The 13605-nt window shown below is 43.5% G+C and overlaps 1 long non-coding RNA gene across 1 annotated transcript in view; it reads right to left on the bottom strand.

Moving 5' to 3' along the window:
• The window catches only part of LOC128642053 (uncharacterized), a 48178-nt gene extending 42092 nt beyond the window's left edge, over window positions 1-6086 (bottom strand). The window contains exon 1 of the long non-coding RNA XR_008399616.1: window positions 5922-6086. This is a non-coding gene — a long non-coding RNA (uncharacterized LOC128642053). The remainder of the gene's footprint in view (window positions 1-5921) is intronic.
• Window positions 6087-13605: the final 7519 nt, after the last annotated feature.

The following is a 13605-nucleotide window of genomic DNA, read 5'->3' as shown; positions in this document are numbered from 1 at the left end:
ATTAGCTAAAATACGAGGAGCGAGCTGCACTTAGTCTTATGGCGCGGTCGGGCCGGGCTGTGACTATACAGCTGGCCCGATGCGCTGACTGAATATTACAGACCCGCTCAGCAGAGAGCAGAGAGCGGGTCTGTAAAAGCGCCGTATTTTAGCTAATTAAACTGTAAAAAAGGCGTTTATGGCTATATCACCTAAATAATGTTATATAATTCTGCACTATGTGCAGAATTATATAACATTATTTTTAAGGTTTACTGTCCCTTTAAGACAACGCTGGTATTACGAGTTGTCTGAATGGCTGCATTAGCTTCAGAAAAGTGAGCGTTGAGACAAAATTAGCTCCACTTCAACTCTCAATACCAGCGTTTCCTACGGTAGCGGTAAGCTTGAAAAACTTGCTTGTGTACGATTTCCACATAGGAAACAATGGGGCTGAGCTGGCTGTAAAAAAAAAAACCTAACACCTGCAAAAAAGCAGCCCCATTGCTTCCTATGGGAAAATACTTTCCACGTCTACACCTAACACCCTAACATGAACCCAGAGTCTAAACACCCCTAACTTTACACTTATTAACCCCTAATCTGCTGCCCCCGCTATCGCTGACACCTGTATTTAATTATTAACCCCTATTCTGCAGCTCCGGACACTGCCACAACCTACATTATAGCTATGAACCCCTAATCTGGTGTCCCTAACATCGCCGACACCTATATTATATTTATTAACCCCTAATCTGCCCCCCCCCAACGTCGCCGCTACCTTACCTACACTTATTAACCCCTAATCTGCCGACCGGACATCGCTGCCACTATAATAAATGTATTAACCCCTAAACCGCTGCACTCCTTAATATCGCCGCCACCTAGCTTCAATTATTAACCCCTAATCTCCCGACCCAAACGTCGCTGCTACTATAATAAAGTTATGAACCCCTAAACCTAAGTCTAACCCTAAAACCCCCCTAAGTTAAATATAATTTTAATTAAACGAAATAAATTTACTATAATGAAAAAACTTATTCCAATTTAAAACTAAATACTTACCTATAAAATAAACCATAATATAGCTTCAATATAACTAATAGTTACATTGTAGCTATTTTAGGATTTATATTTATTTTACAGGCAACTTTGTATTTATTTTAACTAGGTACAATAGCTATTAAATAGTTAATAACTATTTAATTGCTACCTAGTTAAAATAATTACAAAATTACCTGTAAAATAAATCCTAACCTAGGTTACAATTACACCTAACACTACCCTATCAATAAATTAATTAAATAAATTAACTACAATTATCTAAACTAAAATACAATTAAATAAACTAAACTATAATACAAAAAAACCACCACTAAATTACAGATATTAAAAAAATATAAGAAGTTTAAACTAATTACACCTAATCTAAGCCCCCTAATAAAATAAAAAAAGCCCCCCAAAATATTAAAATGCCCTACCCTATCCTAAATTACAAAGTAATCAGCTCTTTTACCAGCCCTTAAAAGGGCTATTTGCGGGGCATTGCCCTAAAGTAATCAGCTCTTTTACCTGTAAATAAAAATACAATACCCCCCCAACATTACAACCCACCACCCACATACCCCTACTCTAAAACCCACCCAAACCCCCCTTAAAAAAAACCTAACACTAACCCCCTGAAGATCTCCCTACCTTGAGTCGTCTTCACTCAGCCGAGCCGAATTCTTCATCCAAGCGGGGCAGAAGAGGTTCTCCATCCGGTTGAAGTATTCGTCCAAGCGGGGCAGAAGAGGTCTTCCATCCAATTGAAGTGTTCATCCAAGCGGCATCTTCTATCTTCATCCATCCGGAGCGGCAGCATCCTGAAGACCTCCGACGCGGAACATCCATCCTGGCCGACGACTGAACGACGAATGGCGGTTCCTTTAAATGACGTCATACAAGATGGCATCCCTCAAATTCCGATTGGCTGATAGGATTCTATCAGCCAATCGGAATTAAGGTTGGAAAAAACTGATTGGCTGATTCAATCAGCCAATCGGATTGAACTTCAATCCGATTGGCTGATTGAATCAGCCAATCAGTTTTTTCCAACCTTAATTCCGATTGGCTGATAGAATCCTGTCAATCGGAATTCGAGGGACACCATCTTGGATGACGTCATTTAAAGGAACCGTCATTCGTCGGCCAGGATGGATGTTCCGCATCGGAGGTCTTCAGGATGCTGCCGCTCTGCTACGGATGGATGAAGATAGAAGATGCCGCTTGGATGAACACTTCAACCGGATGGAGGACCTCTTCTGCCCCGCTTGGATGAAGACTTCAACCGGATGGAGGACCTCTTCTGCCCCGCTTGGATGAAGACTTCAACCGGATGGAGGACCTCTTCTGCCCCGCTTGGATGAAGAATTCGGCTCGGCTGAGTGAAGACGACTCAAGGTAGGGAGATCTTCAGGGGGTTAGTGTTAGGTTTTTGTAAGGGGGTTTGGGTGAGTTTTAGAGTAGAGGTATGTGGGTGGTGGGTTGTAATTTTGGGGGGTATTGTATTTTTATTTACAGGTAAAAGAGCTGATTACTTTGGGGCAATGCCCCGCAAAAAGCCCTTTTAAAGGCTGGTAAAAGAGCTGATTACTTTGTAATTTAGGATAGGGTAGGGCATTTTATTATTTTGGGGGGCTTTTTTATTTTATTAGGGGGCTTAGATTAGGTGTAATTAGTTTAAACTTCTTGTAATTTTTTTTTAATTTCTGTAATTTAGTGTTTGTTTTTTGTATTATAGTTTAGTTTATTTAATTGTATTTTAGTTTAGATAATTGTAGTTAATTTAATTAATTTATTGATAGGGTAGTGTTAGGTGTAATTGTAACTTAGCTTAGGATTTATTTTACAGGTAATTTTGTAATTATTTTAACTAGGTAGCAATTAAATAGTTATTAACTATTTAATAGCTATTATACCTAGTTAAAATAAATACAAAGTTGCCTGTAAAATAAATATAAATCCTAAAATAGCTACAATGTAACTATTTGTTATATTGTAGCTATATTAGGGTTTATTTTATAGGTAAGTATTTAGTTTTAAATTGGAATAATTTTTTTCATTATAGTAAATTTATTTTGTTTAATTAAAATTATATTTAACTTAGGGGGGGTGTTAGGGTTAGACTTAGGTTTAGGGGTTCATAACTTTATTATAGTAGCGGCGACGTTGGGGTCGGGAGATTAGGGGTTAATAATTGAAGCTAGGTGGCGGCGATGTTAGGGAGGGCAGATTAGGGGTTAATACAATTTATTATAGTGTTTGCGAGGCGGGAGTGCGGCGGTTTAGGGGTTAATACATTTATTATAGTGGCGGCGATGTCCGGTCAGCAGATTAGGGGTTAATAAGTGTAGGTAGGTGGCGGCGAGGTTTGGGGCGGCAGATTAGGGGTTAATAAATATAATATAGGTGTCGGCAATGTTAGGGGCAGCAGATTAGGGGTTCATAGGGATAATGTAGGTGGCGGCGATGTACGGTCGGAAGATTAGGGGTTAAAATATTATATTATAGGGTTTGCTATGTGGGGGGGGCCTCGGTTTAGGGATTCATAGGTAGTTTATGGGTGTTAGTGTACTTTGTAGCACTGTAGTTAAGAGCTTTATGTTCCGGCGTTAGCACATAAAGCTCTTAACTACTGACTTTTTTTTGCGGTTGGAGTCTTGTCGGTAGAGGCTCTACCGCTCACTTCTTCCAAGACTCGTAAAACCAGCGTTAGGTAAATCCCATAGAAAAGATAGGATACGCAATTGACGTAAGGGGATTTGCGGTAGCCTCGAGTCGCGGAAAGAAAGTGAGAGGTAGACCCTTTCCTGCCTGACTCGTAATACCAGCGTTAGATAAAAAGCAGCATTAGGACCCCTTAACGCTGCTTTTTAAGGCTAACGCAGAACTCTTAATCTAGGCGAGTATGTGCTATCCAGCACATATCCAGTTACTAATTACTACTGGTTTGTGAGACACAGTATGTACTACCCAGTGCATATCCAGTTACTAATTACTACTGGTTTGCGAGACACAGTATGTACTACCCAGTGCATATCCAGTTACTAATTACTACTGGTTTGCGAGACACAGTATGTACTACCCAGTGCATATCCAGTTACTAATTACTACTGGTTTGCGAGACACAGTATGTACTACCCAGTGCATATCCAGTTACTAATTACTACTGGTTTGCGAGACACAGTATGTACTACCCAGTGCATATACAGTTACATATTATCATCACTGGAATATACAGTAACAGATTAATCATTTGAGACATCCTCCTTTCAGGAATCTTTCAGGGTCTGCAAGGGGCCAGTCTGGGGGATACGATAGGGTCTGCAAGGGGCCAGTCTGGGGGATACGACAGGGTCTGCAAGGGGCCAGTCTGGGGGATACGACAGGGTCTGCAAGGGGCCAGTCTGGGGGATACGACAGGGTCTGCAAGGGGCCAGTCTGGGGGATACGACAGGGTCTGCAAGGGGCCAGTCTGGGGGATACGACAGGGTCTGCAAGGGGCCAGTCTGGGGGATACGACAGGGTCTGCAAGGGGCCAGTCTGGGGGATACGACAGGGTCTGCAAGGGGCCAGTCTGGGGGATACGACAGGGTCTGCAAGGGGCCAGTCTGGGGGATACGACAGGGTCTGCAAGGGGCCAGTCTGGGGGATACGACAGGGTCTGCAAGGGGCCAGTCTGGGGGATACGACAGGGTCTGCAAGGGGCCAGTCTGGGGGATACGACAGGGTCTGCAAGGGGCCAGTCTGGGGGATACGACAGGGTCTGCAAGGGGCCAGTCTGGGGGATATGACAGGGTCAACAAGGGGCCAGTCTGGGGGATACGACGGGGTCTGCAAGGGGCCAGTCTGGGGGATATGACAGGGTCAACAAGGGGCCAGTCTGGGGGATATGACAGGGTCAACAAGGGGCCAGTCTGGGGGATATGACAGGGTCAACAAGGGGCCAGTCTGGGGGATATGACAGGGTCTGCAAGGGGCCAGTCTAAGGGATATGACAGGGTCTGCAAGGGGCCAGTCTGGGGGATATGACAGGGTCTGCAAGGGGCCAGTCTGGGGGATATGACAGGGTCAACAAGGGGCCAGTCTGGGGGATATGACAGGGTCAACAAGGGGCCAGTCTGGGGGATATGACAGGGTCTGCAAGGGGCCAGTCTAAGGGATATGACAGGGTCTGCAAGGGGCCAGTCTGGGGGATATGACAGGGTCTGCAAGGGGCCAGTCTGGGGGATATGACAGGGTCTGCAAGGGGCCAGTCTGGGGGATATGACAGGGTCTGCAAGGGGCCAGTCTGGGGGATATGACAGGGTCTGCAAGGGGCCAGTCTAAGGGATATGACAGGGTCTGCAAGGGGCCAGTCTGGGGGATATGACAGGGTCTGCAAGGGGCCAGTCTAAGGGATATGACAGGGTCTGCAAGGGGCCAGTCTGGGGGATATGACAGGGTCTGCAAGGGGCCAGTCTAAGGGATATGACAGGGTCTGCAAGGGGCCAGTCTGGGGGATATGACAGGGTCTGCAAGGGGCCAGTCTGGGGGATATGACAGGGTCTGCAAGGGGCCAGTCTGGGGGATATGACAGGGTCTGCAAGGGGCCAGTCTGGGGGATATGACAGGGTCTGCAAGGGGCCAGTCTAAGGGATATGACAGGGTCTGCAAGGGGCCAGTCTGGGGGATATGACAGGGTCTGCAAGGGGCCAGTCTAAGGGATATGACAGGGGATTTTGGGGATCAATTTACACCAGGCAGAAAATATCATGAGCCGTACACCGGGACACGTGACACGAATCTGGTCATGTGCCGAGTCTGGGTGATGAGATCACGTGATGGGACAGGGTGAGGGTAAAGTTATAGGGTTATCTAGGGATAAGTCACTTGACTGAGGCAATTAGCTGGTTTCTCACCTCCGGACATGCTGCTTTTTCTACTTCGTAAACGTTATTTCCTGGAGGGGCGTGGTTCTGGTATGTCAATTCCCGGAAGTTAGGGAAAGTTTAGCTAGTTACCATGGTACCTTTTTCTTGGTACTAGAGGACGCTTATACTAGAGACCCGCCCACTAATGACGAGTTTGTCTTGCGTGCAGTGCATGTTTCATTCAGTGCATGCTGGGATTTGTAGTTTTATCATTTACATTACTGCGCAGCGGTGCAGAAAGGAGACTACGGCCCCCAGAAACCGCCGAAATGACCGGTGTCCTGTCAAAAACTCCAAGTCGTCGAAATCTCCAATTACATATTTGATTGGCTGTGCATGCTGTGGAGTTTTCGACAGAACACTGGTGGTTAAACGTTATTAAAGGGACACTGGGCTAGACCTTTATAAAAAGGGACACTGGGCGAGACCTTTATAAAAAGGGACAATGGGCCAGACCTTTATAAAAAGGGACACTGGGTGAGACCTTTATAAAAAGCGACAATGGGCGAGACCTTTATAAAAGTGACACTGGACTAGACCTTTATAAAAAGGGACACTGGGCTAGACCTTTATAAAAAGGGACACTGGGCTAGACCTTTATAAAAAGGGACACTGGGCTAGACCTTTATAAAAAGGGACACTGGGCCAGACCTTTATAAAAAGGGACACTGGACTAGACCTTTATAAAAGTGACACTGGGCTAGACCTTTATAAAAAGGGACACTGGGCTAGACCTTTATAAAAAGGGACACTGGGCTAGACCTTTATAAAAAGGGACACTGGGTGAGACCTTTATAAAAAGCGACAATGGGCTAGACCTTTATAAAAAGGGACACTGGACTAGACCTTTATAAAAGTGACACTGGGCTAGACCTTTATAAAAAGGGACACTGGACTAGACCTTTATAAAAGTGACACTGGACTAGACCTTTATAAAAAGGGACACTGGACTAGACCTTTATAAAAGTGACACTGGACTAGACCTTTATAAAAAGGGACACTGGGTGAGACCTTTATAAAAAGGGACACTGGGCCAGACCTTTATAAAAAGGGACACTGGGCTAGACTTTTATAAAAAGGGACACTGGGCCAGACCTTTATAAAAAGGGACACTGGGCCAGACCTTTATAAAAAGGGACACTGGGCCAGACCTTTATAAAAAGGGACACTGGGCTAGACCTTTATAAAAAGGGACAATGGGCTAGACCTTTATAAAAAGGGACATTGGGTGAGACCTTTATAAAAAGGGACACTGGGCGAGACCTTTATAAAAAGGGACACTGGGCTAGACCTTTATAAAAAGGGACACTGGGCTAGACCTTTATTAAAAGGGACAATGGGCTAGACCTTTATAAAAAGGGACACTGGGCTAGACCTTTATAAAAAGGGACACTGGCCAAGACCTTTATAAAAAAAAGTGACACTGGGCTAGACCTTTATTTAAAAAAAGGGACACTGGGCTAGACCTTTATTTAAAAAAAAGTGACACTGGGCTAGACCTTTATTTAAAAAAAGGGACACTGGGCTAGACCTTTATTTAAAAAAAGTGACACTGGGCTAGACCTTTATAAAAAGAGACACTGGGGTAGACCTTTATAAAAAGAGACACTGGGCTAGACCTTTATAAAAAAAAAGTGACACTGGGCTAGACCTTTATTTAAATAAAAGGGACACTGGGCCAGACCTTTATAAAAAGGGACTCTGGGCGAGACCTTTATTTAAAAAAAGGGGACACTGGGCGAGACCTTTATAAAAAGGGACACTGGGCTAGACCTTTATAAAAAGGGACACTGGGCCAGACCTTTATAAAAAGGGACACTGGGCGAGACCTTTATAAAAAGGGACACTGGGCTAGACCTTTATAAAAGGGACACTGAGCTAGACCTTTATAAAAAGGGACACTGGGCTAGACCTTTATAAAAAGGGACACTGGACTAGACCTTTATAAAAAGGGACACTGGGTGAGACCTTTATTAAAAGGGACACTGGGTGAGACCTTTATAAAAAGGGACACTGGGCGAGACCTTTATAAAAAAGGGACACTGGGCGAGACCTTTATAAAAAGGGACACTGGGCGAGACCTTTATAAAAAGGGACACTGGGCTAGACCTTTATAAAAAGGGACACTGGGCGAGACCTTTATAAAAAAAAAAAGGGACACTGGGCTAGACCTTTATTTAAAAAAAAGAGACACTGGGCTAGACCTTTATTTAAAAAAAAGGGACACTTGGCTAGACCTTTATAAAAAGGGACACTGGGCTAGACCTTTATAAAAAAGGACACTGGGCGAGACCTTTATATAAAAAGGGACACTGGGTAAGACCTTTATAAAAAGGGACACTGGGCGAGACCTTTATAAAAAGGGACACTGGGCTAGACCTTTATAAAAAGGGACACTGGGCCAGACCTTTATAAAAAGGGACACTGGCCAAGACCTTTATAAAAAGGGACACTGGGCTAGACCTTTATAAAAAGGGACACTGGGCGAGACCTTTATAAAAAGGGACACTGGGCTAGACCTTTATAAAAAGGGACTATGGGCTAGACCTTTATAAAAAGGGACACTGGGCTAGACCTTTATAAAAAGGGACACTGGGCAAGACCTTTATAAAAAGGGACACTGGGCTAGACCTTTATAAAGAAAGGGACACTGGGCTAGACCTTTATAAAAAGGGACACTAGGCTAGACTTTTATAAAAAGGGACACTGGGCCAGACCTTTATAAAAAGGGACACTGGGCCAGACCTTTATAAAAAGGGACACTGGGCTAGACCTTTATAAAAAGGGACACTGGGCTAGACTTTTATAAAAAGGGACACTGGGCGAGACCTTTAAAAAAAAGGGATACTGGGCCAGACCTTTATAAAAAGGGACACTGGGCGAGACCTTTATAAAAAGGGACACTGGGCGAGACCTTTATAAAAAGGGACACTGGGCGAGACCTTTATAAAAAGGGACACTGGGCTACAACTTTATAAAAAGGGCCACTGGGCTAGACCTTTATAAAAAAGGACACTGGACGAGACCTTTATAAAAAGGGACACTGGGCTAGACCTTTATAAAAAGGGTCACTGGGGGAGACCTTTATAAAAAGGGACACTGGGCTAGACCTTTATAAAAAAGGACACTAGACTAGACCTTTATAAAAAGGGACACTGGGCTAGACCTTTATAAAAAGGGTCACTGGGGGAGACCTTTATAAAAAGGGACACTGGGCCAGACCTTTATAAAAAGGGACACTAGGCTAGACCTTTATAAAAAGGGACACTGGGCAAGACCTTTATAAAAAGGGACACTGGGCGAGACCTTTATTTAAAAAAAAGGGACACTGGGCTAGACCTTTATTTTAAAAATGGGACACTGGGCTAGACCTTTATAAAAAGGGACACTGGGCTAGACCTTTATAAAAAGGTACACTGGGCTAGACCTTTGAAAAAGGGACACTGGGCGAGACCTTTCTAAAAAGGGACACTGGGCGAGACCTTTCTAAAAAGGGACACTGGGCTAGACCTTTATAAAAAGGGACACTGCGCGAGACCTTTATAAAAAGGGGACACTGGCCGAGACCTTTATAAAAAGGGACTCTGGGCAAGACCTTTATTTTAAAAAAAGGGACACTGGGCTAGACCTTTATAAAAAGGGACACTGGGCCAGACCTTTATAAAAAGGGACACTGGGTGAGACCTTTATAAAAAGGGACACTGGGCTAGACCTTTATAAAAGGGACACTGAGCTAGACCTTTATAAAAAGGGACACTGGGCTAGACCTTTATAAAAAGGGACACTGGACTAGACCTTTATAAAAAGGGACACTGGGTGAGACCTTTATAAAAAGGGACACTGGGTGAGACCTTTATAAAAAGGGACACTGGGCGAGACCTTTATAAAAAGGGACACTGGGCGAGACCTTTATTTAAAAAAAGAGACACTGGGCTAGACCTTTATTTAAAAAAAGGGACACTGGGCTAGACCTTTATTTAAAAAAAGGGACACTGGGCTAGACCTTTATAAAAAAAAAGTGACACTGGGCTAGACCTTTATTTAAAAAAAGGGACACTGGGCTAGACCTTTATTTAAAAAAAGGGACACTGGCCAAGACCTTTATAAAAAAAAAGTGACACTGGGCTAGACCTTTATTTAAAAAAAGGGACACTGGGCTAGACCTTTATAAAAAAAAAGGGACACTGGGCTAGACCTTTATTTAAAAAAAGGGACACTGGGCTAGACCTTTATTTTAAAAAAGGGACACTGGGCTAGACCTTTATAGAAAGGGACACTGGGCTAGACCTTTATAAAAAAAAAAGTGACACTGGGCTAGACCTTTATTTAAAAAAAGGGACACTGGGCTAGACCTTTATAGAAAGGGACACTGGGCTAGACCTTTATAAAAGAGACACTGGGCTAGACTTTTATTTTAAAACAGGAACACTGGGCTAGACCTTTATAAAAGGGACACAGCTAGACCTTTATAAAAAAAAAAGTGACACTGGGCTAGACCTTTATTTAAAAAAAAGGGTCACTGGTCTGGGCGAGACCTTTATAAAAGGGACATTGGGCCAGACCTTTATAAAAAGGGACACTGGGCCAGACCTTTATAAAAAGGGACACTGGGCGAGACCTATATAAAAAGGGACTCTGGGCGAGACCTTTATTTAAAAAAAGGGGACACTGGGCGAGACCTTTATAAAAAGGGACACTGGGCTAGACCTTTATAAAAAGGGACACTGGGCTAGACCTTTATAAAAGGGACACTGAGCTAGACCTTTATAAAAAGGGACACTGGGCTAGACCTTTATAAAAAGGGACACTGGACTAGACCTTTATAAAAAGGGACACTGGACTAGACCTTTATAAAAAGGGACACTGGGTGAGACCTTTATTAAAAGGGACACTGGGTGAGACCTTTATAAAAAGGGACACTGGGTGAGACCTTTATAAAAAGGGACACTGGGCGAGACCTTTATAAAAAAGGGACACTGGGCGAGACCTTTATAAAAAGGGACACTGGGCGAGACCTTTATAAAAAGGGACACTGGGCTAGACCTTTATAAAAAGGGACACTGGGCGAGACCTTTATAAAAAAAAAAAGGGACACTGGGCTAGACCTTTATTTAAAAAAAAGAGACACTGGGCTAGACCTTTATTTAAAAAAAAGGGACACTGGGCTAGACCTTTATAAAAAGGGACACTGGGCTAGACCTTTATAAAAAAGGACACTGGGCAAGACCTTTATAAAAAGGGACACTGGGTAAGACCTTTATAAAAAGGGACACTGGGCGAGACCTTTATAAAAAGGGACACTGGGCTAGACCTTTATAAAAAGGGACACTGGGCCAGACCTTTATAAAATGGGACACTGGCCAAGACCTTTATAAAAAGGGACACTGGGCTAGACCTTTATAAAAAGGGACACTGGGCGAGACCTTTATAAAAAGGGACACTGGGCTAGACCTTTATAAAAAGGGACAATGGGCTAGACCTTTATAAAAAGGGACACTGGGCTAGACCTTTATAAAAAGGGACACTGGGCAAGACCTTTATAAAAAGGGACACTGGGCTAGACCTTTATAAAGAAAGGGACACTGGGCTAGACCTTTATAAAAAGGGACACTGGGCTAGACTTTTATAAAAAGGGACACTGGGCCAGACCTTTATATAAAGGGACACTGGGCCAGAACTTTATAAAAAGGGACACTGGGCTAGACCTTTATAAAAAGGGACACTGGGCTAGACCTTTATAAAAAGGGACACTGGGCGAGACCTTTAAAAAAAAGGGATACTGGGCCAGACCTTTATAAAAAGGGACACTGGGTGAGACCTTTATAAAAAGGGGCACTGGGCTAGACCTTTATAAAAAGGGACACTGGGCTAGAACTTTATAAAAAGGGACACTGGGCTAGACCTTTATAAAAAAGGACACTGGGCGAGACCTTTATGAAAAGGGACACTGGGCTAGACCTTTATAAAAAGGGTCACTGGGCGAGACCTTTATTTAAAAAAAAGGGACACTGGGCTAGACCTTTATTTTAAAAATGGGACACTGGGCTAGACCTTTATAAAAAGGTACACTGGGCTAGACCTTTAAAAAAGGGACACTGGGCGAGACCTTTATAAAAAGGGACACTGGGCGAGACCTTTCTAAAAAGGGACACTGGGCTAGACCTTTATAAAAAGGGACACTGGGCGAGACCTTTATAAAAAGGGACACTGGGCAAGACCTTTATAAAAAGGGACTCTGGGCAAGACCTTTATTTTAAAAAAAGGGACACTGGGCTAGACCTTTATAAAAAGGGACACTGGGCCAGACCTTTATAAAAAGGGACACTGGGTGAGACCTTTATAAAAAGGGACACTGGGCTAGACCTTTATAAAAAAGGACACTGGGCCAGACCTTTATAAAAAGGGACACTGGGTGAGACCTTTATAAAAAGGGACACTGGGCTAGACCTTTATAAAAAAGGACACTGGGCGAGACCTTTATAAAAAGGGTCACTGGGGGAGACCTTTATAAAAAGAGACACTGGGCTAGACCTTTATAAAAAGGGTCACTGGGGGAGACCTTTATAAAAAGGGACACTGGGCCAGACCTTTATAAAAAGGGACACTGGGCTAGACCTTTATAAAAAGGGACACTGGGCAAGACCTTTATAAAAAGGGACACTGGGCGAGACCTTTATTTAAAAAAAAGGGACACTGGGCTAGACTTTTATAAAAAGGGACACTGGGCTAGACCTTTATAAAAAGGTACACTGGGCTAGACCTTTAAAAAAGGGACACTGGGCGAGACCTTTATAAAAAGGGACACTGGGCGAGACCTTTCTAAAAAGGAACACTGGGCTAGACCTTTATAAAAAGGGACACTGGGCGAGACCTTTATAAAAAGGGACACTGGGCGAGACCTTTATAAAAAGGGACTCTGGGCAAGACCTTTATTTTAAAAAAAGGGACACTGGGCTAGACCTTTATAAAAAGGGACACTGGGCCAGACCTTTATAAAAACGGACACTGGGTGAGACCTTTATAAAAAGGGACACTGGGCTAGACCTTTATAAAAGGGACACTGAGCTAGACCTTTATAAAAAGGGACACTCGGCTAGACCTTTATAAAAAGGGACACTGGACTAGACCTTTATAAAAAGGGACACTGGGTGAGACCTTTATAAAAAGGGACACTGGGTGAGACCTTTATAAAAAGGGACACTGGGTGAGACCTTTATAAAAAGGGACACTGGGCGAGACCTTTATAAAAAGGGACACTGGGCGAGACCTTTATAAAAAGGGACACTGGGCTAGAACTTTATAAAAATGGACACTGGGCTAGACCTTTATAAAAAGGGACACTGGGCTAGACCTTTATAAAAGGGGACACTGGGCGAGACCTTTATAAAAAGGGACACTGGGCGAGACCTTTATAAAAAGGGACACTGGGCTAGACCTTTATTTAAAAAAAAGGGACACTGGGCTAGACCTTTATTTAAAAAAAAGGGACACTGTGCTAGACCTTTATAAAAAGGGACACTGGGCTAGACCTTTATAAAAAGGGACACTGGGCTAGACCTTTATTTAAAAAAAAGGGACACTGTGCTAGACCTTTATAAAAAGGGACACTGGGCTAGACCTTTATAAAAAGGGACACTGGGCGAGACCTTTATTTAAAAAAAGGACACTGGGC

The sequence above is a fragment of the Bombina bombina genome, chromosome 11 (genome assembly GCF_027579735.1).
Source record: "Bombina bombina isolate aBomBom1 chromosome 11, aBomBom1.pri, whole genome shotgun sequence".
NCBI lineage: Eukaryota > Metazoa > Chordata > Amphibia > Anura > Bombinatoridae > Bombina > Bombina bombina.
This window is presented reverse-complemented; position numbering and strand designations above follow the sequence as displayed.